The sequence below is a fragment of the Bufo bufo genome, chromosome 3 (genome assembly GCF_905171765.1).
Source record: "Bufo bufo chromosome 3, aBufBuf1.1, whole genome shotgun sequence".
In the NCBI taxonomy this organism is placed as follows: Eukaryota; Metazoa; Chordata; class Amphibia; order Anura; family Bufonidae; genus Bufo; species Bufo bufo.
Genome location: NC_053391.1, coordinates 33,299,347 through 33,311,456, shown reverse-complemented (window position 1 = coordinate 33,311,456; position 12,110 = coordinate 33,299,347).

Here is a 12,110-nt window from a genome sequence, read left to right as displayed (position 1 = left end):
ACCAAAGGCGTGCGAGAGAGGTCCCAGCAAAAGGGGGGAAGAGCGATAGTGGCGGTGGTCGCAGCAACAGATAAGCCGCACTAGGGAAGTCGCAGGGAGCCGAAGCCAGGACAATAAATTTTAGGTGCAGGGAATAAGCACAGTACAGAACCCCTGAACTAAAGGCTAATAGTTGAGGGGCTAAAATTGGGGAAAAAACAAGATAAATCCAATACAGTAGATACCCCTAAAGAGAAAGTATAGAGATGTTACTTATCTGGTGGCAGCAGCAAAGAAAGAGGAAGACCCAGAGGAGGAGCTGCCTATTATAGGGGCTGTCTGGGGAGGGACGATGGTTACTATGGTTACATAGTTCTTTATGTAAATTTCTTTGCTGCTATTGGGGGACAGTAAAGGAAGAGATAGCAATATGAGCCTCTGTGTCTTGCTGTAAAACCAAAGATTTCCCCAAATATTTCATTCACACCCTACCCAAAAGAAGGCTGGTGTCATGATGGCGATTAAAGACAGTTTCATTTAACCTAATCTCAGTTCACACTGACACCTGTGTGTACCTTAATGCCCCTGAAACATGGCTACCTAGTATTATGTGGTGATTATAATAAAGTTGTAGATCCAACAATAGATCAGACATCAGAGACAAAGAGTTCTCTCTTTGAAACCTACTTCATAAAGAAGGATTATTCGATCCATGGCGTATTCTGCATGCATCCGAAAAATATTTTACTTTCCTTTCCATTCCTCATAACTCCTATTCTCTTATAGATATGATATTAGTAGATAAAATACTGCTTCAAAATGTCATTTTATCGAGCATAGGAATTTTATTCTGGTCGGACCATTCTCCAACATCTATAAATATCCAAACACTATTCTCCAAATCATACTTTGCACCATGGAGATTAAACAACTCCATCCTGAATAAATCAGAATACTCAAACATATTTCACAAGGAATACTTGGAAATAAACTCCACACCAGACGTATCCACGACAACTTTATGGTGTGCCCACAAGGCAGTGATAAGAGGCCTCTTTATTAAGTATTCAACCCTTGAAAAGAAAAAACGCATTAAAAAAAATAGATCTACTCACTAATAAAATCACGCACATAGAAAATGAAAACAAAAAATGCCCTAAGGCGACTCATTCCTTACAGCTGACGGAACTCGGACATGAACTCCATGTTCTGATGCAATCCAGATTTGAATCTAAATCAATGTACTATCATAGTGGAAACAAAGCTAACAAATCCCTAGCAATCAGAATTAAAACTAAATCGGCCAAATCCAGAATCCCTTATTTATACAATGCAAATAAACAAAAAATCATCAATCCACAATATATAGCGAAACGAATTTGCATCCTACTACTCTTCATTATATAACTTGAATAAAGACCACACAACCCTACAACCCACTTCTGAAACAATAAATTCCTTCCTAAGCAAAATATCACTTCCTAAACTAACAAACACTCAACTTCTAACCTTAAACCAGGATTTAAAGAATGATGAAATATTGAAAGTCATAGCTTCTCTTAAACGTAATAAATCCCCAGGTCCTGACGGTTTAACTCACGAATATTATAAGACATTTTCGTCAATCCTCACAGAATATATGAGAGAGTGTTTCCAACAATTCTTTAAAGGATCCCCCATACCCAAAGAAATGCTTTCGGCCATGATAGTGACATTACCTAAAGCAGCTAAACTTCCTGACATTCCAGCCAACTTACGCCCCAAATCTCTTCTCAACTCGGATCTTAAAATATTTGCCAAATTATTATCTAATCGTCTTATAGACATTCTTCCTGTCTTGGTAAATAATGACCAAGTAGGATTTGTCAAAAATAGGCAAACATCAGACGGCACAAGAAGATTAATTGATCTCATGGATATTATTGACAAACGCAGGGTGCCTTCTCTGCTCCTGTCATTGGACGCAGAGAAGGCGTTTGACAGAGTTAATTGGGATTTTTTGAAGGCTACTTTACTAAAATTTGGCTTCCAAGGTAGCTTCATTACAGCACTTCTTGCCTTATATTCCAGACCAAATGCGACAGTCTATACCTCAGGCTTTTTGTCCAAACCTTTTGACATCACCAACGGTACACGTCAAGTGTGCCCCATGTTTCCCTTAATCTTCACTTTACTTATGGAACCACTAGCAGAAAGTATTAGAACTGCTCCAGACATCTCTGGTGTCACGGTTAATGGAGAAACTCACAAAATTGGTCTGTTCGATGATGATTAGTGTTGATCACGAATATTCAAATTCCGAATTTTAATCGCGAAAATTGGCAATTCGAGAATTCGTGAATATTTAGAATATCGCAAAATATATTCGTAATTGCGAATATTCAATTTTTTTTTAAATACCAGTTCATGCAAATTCTTTCGGCGAATTTTCGCAATCAAGAAAATAATGCTTAGCGATCATGAATTCGCAAATTCTCGAATATATAGTGAATATTCGTATATACAAACTAAGAAGACAGGTTGGCATTAGCAGGAGGTGCTCAAACCCACATGCAGTTGTGCATATATATAGGGGAGCAAATCCTGCACTTGTGGCCCGTTGCTAATGGCAATCCCCAGCAAAATGCATACAATGGAGGATGCCCGCGGTGAACCACAAGTACCACAATAGACATCCTACACAAGATAACAAGTGCGGATTTCATAATTAATATAACAATATAACAAAACAATAACAAGGACAGGTGCACTCTGCAGTCTCACTAGACCCTCAAACTGATTTTAAAATTGAGAGATTAGTCAACATGTCCTACGGTGTAGAACATGTCTAAGCCCGGACACCACGCCAAGGTTTCTCAAGTAGTCCGGGACCTAACACTCTCCTACCTAAGCCGTATGGGTGATACCAGGAGCCAGTGGGCAAATTACAGGAGCATAAGGCCGACTCACAAACAGCTCACCAGTTTGCTCCTGTAATTTGCCCACTGGCTCCTGGTATCACCCATACGGCTTAGGTAGGAGAGTGTTAGGTCCCGGGCTACTTGAGAAACCTTGGCGTGGTGTCCGGGCTTAGACATGTTCTACACCGTAGGACATGTTGACTAATCTCTCAATTTTAAAATCAGTTTGAGGGTCTAGTGAGACTGCAGAGTGCACCTGTCCTTGTTATTGTTTTGTTATAGTGAATATTCGCCCAAATATCGCAAATTTGAATATTGCCCCTGCCACTCATCACTACTAATGATACCATCCTAATTACCGTATGACAAAACCTTTGGTTTCTTTACCTGCAGCTGTGGAGATACTCAACCTTTTTAGTGCAGTATCTTACTATAATATCAATGAAAATAAATCTCAGATTCTCCCCATAAACCTTGGACGAAAGGAGTCGACAACCCTTAAGTTCCATTTCCAGTGGGTTAAAAATAATCTCCCATATTTAGGCATTACGCTGACATATCCCCCTACATTAATGTTCCAATACAACTATCTTACGCTTTTGGAAGAGATTAAAAACCCTTCAAGCCATGAGTAGGTTATTGGTTATTCTACGGGCCCCCCAGCTCTCCTTATTCCCCCCAAAAGAAACACACAGCCACTGTTCGGATTAAATCGGCCACAGCAGCCATTTATTAATAAATAAAATATATAACATAAATAACATTAATATTAACAATAAACCTGACGAGGGAGGTCATAGAAGCCCCAAAATTTAAACCTCCATAAACAACCACCATGGCGATTCCATCTTGCCTCCAGCCGTGTAACACCAGCTCGGAGACACCAACTGATGGACGCCTCTCCGAACCTACCAGGTGCTCAACCTATGAGAGTCCAGCCCCCATTGAGGCCCTCCCATTCACCTATACCATCCTGTACCACCAGCTTCTACGACCTCCCACCGCCAACAACGCACAGCTTGACTTTACCATCCTCAAGCTTGCGCGTTCCTCCACAACCTCAACGCCCTCTCAATACCACCCTGTAAACCCAGTGACCATAAATCTATACCAACTGCCTTCAGGTGTACCCTATCCATCCGCCAAAAACCACCGCTACCAGCCTCCAATTCGAGATGTCGCACCGCCACTGCACCGTTTCTTGCACAGAACCGCCCAATCGCCCTATTCAAATTAATCCTGGCCTCATTCACCCGCTCCACCGATCTCGCCTCCCTCCAAGACTTCCTCGGCACAATATCTGACCACACAGTTATCAGGGCCGGGAAAAAAGACCACAAACGCAAAAGATCAAATTTAATGTTCCTGATCAGCTCTCTACAGGGACTAACACCCAAATCATTACCCTAAACGTGTAACACTAGAACGTCGGGGGCCCTATCCAACCGCGCATAATGATTCACCTCCCGCAACACAGAACCCCACAACATACCTCTATACCCGAGCCACCTAATTACTGCCACTTCCCGCTCCAACCCCAATTGTCGCCCGTTCGGTCGCACTTAAGCTCTCAGCACCCCCCAAAACACAAAGGAATGCCCTAAAATCCAAACAAGCGCCGCCGCGGTCCCTGAAACACAAAAAAAAACAACACCTATATTAATTACAAAAGCCCGAACCCTCACATAACACCCAACCTCACATACGACCTAAAACGGTCTGATTCCCACCTACCAATCCTTTTTATCACCTCATCACTTATGTCTTATCGAGCCGCCTCCGTGGCCACACTGATACGAAAAGAATGACCCGTAAAATCTCCAGAGTCCGTTCCCAAAGCTCTCAAACACCGCTACAAATTGGAATCAAGACAAAAATGACCCATTCTCATGGGTCTAAGAAGGGGGCCTCCCACAAAAGCCCAACCTGTACTCCCTCAGGCACTTAACTGGACATACCACACACCCAGGAACCTCAAACAATGTGACAAAACAATCCCTACCCTCCCTGTATGTTTTGGAAAAACGAATACGAACCACCACCCTGTCCCCATACAGATCCACATCTTCTCACACCGCACGCTCCTACAAACTAATTCCCCCAAATGAAATGCTCTGAAAAAGCCCAGGGAAAATGACAATCTAAACAACCACCCCTCGCTAGGTGACCTACATACCAAACCCACTTGAGCACCTAAGCGTAACAGTAACGCAAAAGACACTGGCCGCCTAGAATCCACTGTCCGCCTACACTCCTTAAAAACTTGCCTGACCAAAAACGCTTTAGTAACATCCTGAAAACCCCGTAACTTAAAACCAAACGCCAAACCCGCCATACAACTATTTATCTAAAATACCGACCAACCCTTTTCCTCGACACTCCCAATAAATAACAACAAAGGTACCTCTCCGGAATCCACACTCACTTCCAACTCCCCGCCACGCCCGATCATAAGCCCGCCAAGTCCCCTCGCTCAAAGAATTCCTTAAAAGTCCCACAGGGACTCCGGACACACCAATCCTTCTGCATTCGCTTCTGGGGCCAGTTGACGAAAACGCTCCCACTGTAATTGAGAAAGAGCATCAGCAATGCCATTGGAAATCCCCGGCACATGGACAGTCACAATCCAAGCGTTAAGCGACAAACAACGTAAAACGAAATGCTGCAATAATCAAACTACTAGAGGCGAAGTCACCGTCAAACCATTAATAGCGTGCTCCACCCCCAGATTGTCACACTTTTTGATTTCGGAACTCAGTTTCCCAAAGCGTCGTTGCCACCACTATCGGAAACAGTTCCAACAGTGCCACATTCCGCACCCAACCCCTCACAAACCAGATTCAGGCCACCTCCCCGCGCACCACTGTCCTTGACAATACGCTCCAAAACCAGTTCCCCCCGCTGTGTCTGTAAACAATTCAAAATCAAAACTATCGACAGTACTCTCTATCACCAACGCCCTACCATTAAATTGCTGTAAAAACCCGTCCCACACCGCCAAATCCCCCTTCAACTCCTGACCCAGCCTGATAAAATGATGCGGGGAAACAACCCCTCCCGTAGCCGACGCCAAACGCCTACAAAAATTACGGCCCATAGGGATAATGCGACAAGCAAAATTCAATTTCCCCAACAGAGAATGCAAGTCTCTAAACCTTATTTTCTTTGCCTACAACACGACCACCGCCCTCAGATTCTGCACCTTGTCTTCCGGCAAACAACACTCCATCTTAACTGTATCTATAGCTATACCTAAAAAACTCAACTCGGTCGTCGGGCCCACCGTCTTACCCTCACCTAAAGGCACCCCAAACAACGTAAAAACCGACTAACGTAGACAACAACAACGCACAAACACGCGAATCCGCCGGACCCAAAAAGGAAAATCATCAAGGTAATGAATAATGGAGGAACAACTAGACACGTCCTCCACCATCCATTCCAAGAACGAACTGAACGTTTCAAAATATGCGCAGGACACAGAGCACCCCATCAGCAAACACCTGTCAACAAAATACCCGCCATCCCAAAAACAACTCTCCGGATGTACAGGTAAAAGTCGAAACGCTGCCTCAATGTCAGTCTTTGCCAACTGAGTTCCCGGACCCAATTTTCGCACCCACTCCACAGCCGCATCAAAGGAGGTATACAGGGAGTGCAGAATTATTAGGCAAGTTGTATTTTTGAGGATTAATTTTATTATTGAACAACAACCATGTTCTCAATGAACCCAAAAAACTCATTAATATCAAAAGCTGAATATTTTTGGAAGTAGTTTTTAGTTTGTTTTTAGTTTTAGCTATTTTAGGGGGATATCTGTGTGTGCAGGTGACTATTACTGTGCATAATTATTAGGCAACTTAACAAAAAACAAATATATACCCATTTCAATTATTTACTTTTACTAGTGAAACCAATATAACATCTCAACATTCACAAATATACATTTCTGACATTCAAAAACAAAACAAAAACAAATCAGTGACCAATATAGCCACCTTTCTTTGCAAGGACACTCAAAAGCCTTCCATCCATGGATTCTGTCAGTGTTTTGATCTGTTCACCATCAACATTGTGTGCAGCAGCAACCACAGCCTCCCAGACACTGTTCAGAGAGGTGTACTGTTTTCCCTCCTTGTAAATCTCACATTTGATGATGGACCACAGGTTCTCAATGGGGTTCAGATCAGGTGAACAAGGAGGCCATGTCATTAGATTTTCTTCTTTTATACCCTTTCTTGCCAGCCACGCTGTGGAGTACTTGGACGCGTGTGATGGAGCATTGTCCTGGATCAAAATCATGTTTTTCTTGAAGGATGCAGACTTCTTCCTGTACCATTGCTTGAAGAAGGTGTCTTCCAGAAACTGGCAGTAGGACTGGGAGTTGAGCTTGACTCCATCCTCAACCCGAAAAGGCCCCACAAGCTCATCTTTGATGATACCAGCCCAAACCAGTACTCCACCTCCACCTTGCTGGCGTCTGAGTCGGACTGGAGCTCTCTGCCCTTTACCAATCCAGCCACGGGCCCATCCATCTGGCCCATCAAGACTCACTCTCATTTCATCAGTCCATAAAACCTTAGAAAAATCAGTCTCGAGATATTTCTTGGCCCATTCTTGACGTTTCAGCTTGTGTGTCTTGTTCAGTGGTGGTCGTCTTTCAGCCTTTCTTACCTTGGCCATGTCTCTGAGTTTTGGGCACTCCAGTGATGTTGCAGCTCTGAAATATGGCCAAACTGGTGGCAAGTGGCATCTTGGCAGCTGCACGCTTGACTTTTCTCAGTTCATGGGCAGTTATTTTGCGCCTTGGTTTTTCCACACGCTTCTTGCGACCCTGTTGACTATTTTGAATGAAACGCTTGATTGTTCGATGATCACGCTTCAGAAGCTTTGCAATTTTAAGAGTGCTGCATCCCTCTGTAAGATATCTCACTATTTTTGACTTTTCTGAGCCTGTCAAGTCCTTCTTTTGACCCATTTTGCCAAAGGAAAGTAAGTTGCCTAATAATTATGCACACCTAATATAGGGTGTTGATGTCATTAGACCACACCCCTTCTCATTACAGAGATGCACATCACCTAATATGCTTAATTGGTAGTAGGCTTTCGAGCCTATACATCTTGGAGTAAGACAACATGCATAAAGAGGATGATGTGGTCAAAATACTCATTTGCCTAATAATTCTGCACTCCCTGTAAACCACCGAACAAAGCTCAGGATCTATACCCTCATTGACAGACGCACCCTTTGGAAACGACAAATGGTGAATGAGCCGAAATTTATTTGCCTCCTTCTTGGGAACCACCCCCAACGGAGAAACCCGTAAATTCGCCAACGGCAGCTCCGAAAAAGGCCCATGCATCCTCCCCAATGCCACCTCCTTCGCCAACTTATCTGATACCACCTCCAGGTGCTCCAACGCCGAACGCAGATTTTTTACTTACCTCTCCCACTGGCAAAGGGTTAGACGGAATATGAAACCCTTCCGAAAAACCCATTTCCAAAAACACAGCGGCTTCCCGTTTTTGATATCTATTTAGATGCCCCTTTAACAACATTGTCCCCCCTCTGTCTACCGCCCCTAAAGCATCGGCTAGCCCCATGACCTCCCCCACATGATGAACACTCATGCTTGAACTTACACTTCTGCCCAAACTGCAGCTCCCCTCGTTGAACAGGAAGCACAATCCCTTGGCTGACGCAAAACAGACTGCCCTGCTCCCCCGGACTGACCCGGCCTTCCCGGCGCAGTCACCCTCATCCACAACCCAATGTCCTTGTGATCCCACCTCATGGTCGGGCGGACCACCTTCCGTTGACAAAATTGTTTGTCATACATAAGCCACCCCGAACATCAGACCGGCGACTTTTCCCCAATCACGCTTGCTAAAATCGCAAATGCCTGCAGCCAATTCCCAAACGTGCGCAGAATCAGCCGATGACAATGTTTGTCCTCCTCCTCCTTCTTACCCCCATCCCTCTTAACCGAATCCAGGTTAAAACGCTCCAAGGGGAGAAGAGAAAATTTTTTCACATACTTCCCCTGCCAAATCCTCTCGCGTATTTCCTGCTTCAAATGCGCCCCGAGGGGGCCCTCTAAACACACATACACCACCCCTTTCGCAGCATCAGCCACCCTGGGCCTATCCTCCTTGCCATCTGCCTGCGTCTGCATAGACACCGACCCACCTGAACCATTCGCCGTCCCAATGCCAACCCCTACACCCCAAGCCTGAAGAGGTGCCGCTCCCGACGTTCCTAACCCCAAACCCACACCTGCAAAACCACGTCCCAATCCCCCAATTAAATAATGTCGAAGCCCGCCATAACCAACCGCCCCCAAACCCTGAACCAATGCTAAAAACGACCCCAATGCTGCCTCACCTGGCTGCTCGGGCGCTGTGGACCCGCCAGTCGATGGTCCGGATTCCTGACGGTCTTCAACAGTCATCAATGAAGCAATCCTCGCCGCCATTCCAACGCCGCTACTCTGCATCCCAGCTTCGGACGCGCTGGATGCACTCCTCTCCATTTCATCTTCCTCCTCTACGTGGGCAGAACCAACCGCAGGCTGTCCGTCAAACTGAAAAGGCCTGCGCAGGCTCCTGGCTCCACCCTGCGCAGCACTGTGCACACCACTGCTTCCTCTCCCTTGCCGAGCAGGCCTCCCCCACCTCCAGAACTGGGGGGTACCGCTGCACCTGCTCTAGAATCCCTGCTGCTAGCCGCTGGGGACGTCCAGAACTGGGTCCCGCCGACACAATGGATTCCTCCCACGCCGGGAGGCACTAGAAACAGCAGGCCTGCGAAACTCCCGGCGTGGAGGGTCCCGTGAACCCGGGGGGTCTCTGAAGGGCTCAGGCGCGCCGGCGACCGTACCCGCCACGGCCATCTCATGCTGGGCTGCGGGCTAGCTGTACCCCCTCATAACAGTCCAGCTACCTGCGCTCCCAACCAACCAGGCTCCCTGGATTCCACTGTCTCCCTCAGCTGCCGCAACAAGGCCTCCATGTCTTTTACCCCGACACGTCTCTCTCAAATTTTCCCAGATGCATCCAATATGTGCTGGAGATGTGGCGCAGAAGAAGGCACATATATACATATGTGGTGGGATTGTGTTTGTTAAAATAATTTGGACACAAGTATTCCTGATTCTATCCAAACTTTGCCAATTCCCTATTGATCCCGATCCAGCCCTAGCTCTCAATAGGAATAGACAGGTTCTCCTACTTACATACCACCATTATTACGCACATGTGTATTGCAGCTAGACAAAAAATTGCATCCTTCTGGAAGCAAAAGGATACTATTCATATCTCTAGTATTATAAAATCCATGAATGAACAATAGTTTTGAGCGACATGTCCCATATTCGAATTCGTGATATTTAGCGAATATTCGAATTCGATATTATTTTGCATATGCGATAAATCGTATTTTTTAATCGCATAATGCAACTTTCTTCAAGAAAGAAAATATAGCATTAAAATCTGTGCTATATTTTCTTTCAAAGAATATTCGTCATATTATAAAACCTTAATTTATTACTAAGACATAAGCATTGCTGATACAGAGCTGAAGGGTGGGTGGGAAGGAGGTGTCATGTGGATGTGACCGATGCTAAAAAGACTGTACAACAGCACCTGTCTCCTCAGAGGTGAGGCAGGGGGACACCAGTGTTTTGTTCCCCTGCAAGCGCTGATATTGGCTGTTACAACTCTACAGCCAATGGCAGCGCGATAGCTGCACAGGGTGAGGCATAAATTCATATATAGCAGCTGCAGGGATCCCTCGAGCAGGAGCTGGTGGTGTAGCCCCAGAGGGTCGTGAAGAAGATCCAATGATTCGGAAGAAGAAGGGGCACATCTATGATGAGTTCCAGAAGAGCCGGAAACCAACTCTGAGTCCCCCAGAACGGGATTACCACGACCAGGTCGGCCAACTTGCGACGAGTCTGCAGCAGCATCCTCGGGATCATCGCGAAAGGTGGAAAAGCATACAGAAGAGAATCAAACGAGTCCTGAAGGAAAGCATCCACCTCCGGGTCCGGATGCCAGCTGAAGAAGCGAGGAAGCTGTGTGTTGAGTCTCGAGGCGAAAAGATCTATGGTAAAAGGACCCCAGACGTCTGATATTGCTGAGAACATCTCCGGAGCCAGCCTCCAATCGCTGCCGTCCGTGAAGTAGCGGGAACTCCAATCCGCTAGAGTGTTGTGGAGACAGAAGGTATTCCGCCTGAACCATGATATCCTTGGAGAGGCAATAGGACCAAAAGTCCTTTGCAAGACGCGCCAGAGTCGCCGAGTGTGTTCCTCCCAAACGGTTGACATAACGCACAGCTGAGACATTGTCCATACGAAGTCTGATGCACGTGTGGGCCATCCCATTGGTGAAGCTCCGAATAGCAAAGAAACCGGCCAGAAGCTCCAAGGCATTGATGTGGAGACGCGTCTCGTCTTCCGTCCAACGGCCGCCCGTAGCGATACCGTTGCAATGGGCCCCCCAGCCTTGGAGGCTCGCATCCGATTCCACTGTGAATTCCGGCTGAAGACTGAAAGTCGCCTTGCCATTCCACGCCTCCAGGTTGTTGATCCACCAGTGGAGTTCCTCTCGAGCTTCCGAATCTAGGACCACTGTATCCGCAAAAGCCGCACCGGAACGAAGGTGTGCGATCTTCAGACGCTGAAGGGCGCGGTAATGCAACAGAGCCGGGAACACAGCTTGGATCGAAGAGGCCAGCAGGCCAATGATGCAGCTAGATGGCGTTGCGATAACTGGGGAGCGGACAGAGCGTGCCGGAGCTCCTTGCGAATAGAGCGCAACTTTGTCATAGGGAGGCTAAGCGATTCCGCGATCGAGTCCACGGTGAAGCCCATTAACACTATCATCTGTAGCGGGGTAAGGCAATTTTTCTCCAGGTTGAGGAGAAATCCGAGGCATGAGAGAAGATCTGATGTCCAACGCAGGTGTTCTAGCAAGGTTGCCCTGGATTGGTGCATGATGAGGATGTCGTCCAGGTATACTTTCAGCCGTACGCCCCGACTGCGTAGCCAGGACATGGCCAGACGCATCAGCTTGGTGAAGAACCAAGGCGCCGACGACAGGCCGAACGGGAGGCAGGTGAAGCGCCAAATCTCCCCTCTCCATAGGAAACTGAGTAAGACTCTGGACGGTGTAGAAACCGGAACCGTCAGGTAAGAGTCCTTGAGGTCCAATTTCACCATCCAGTCC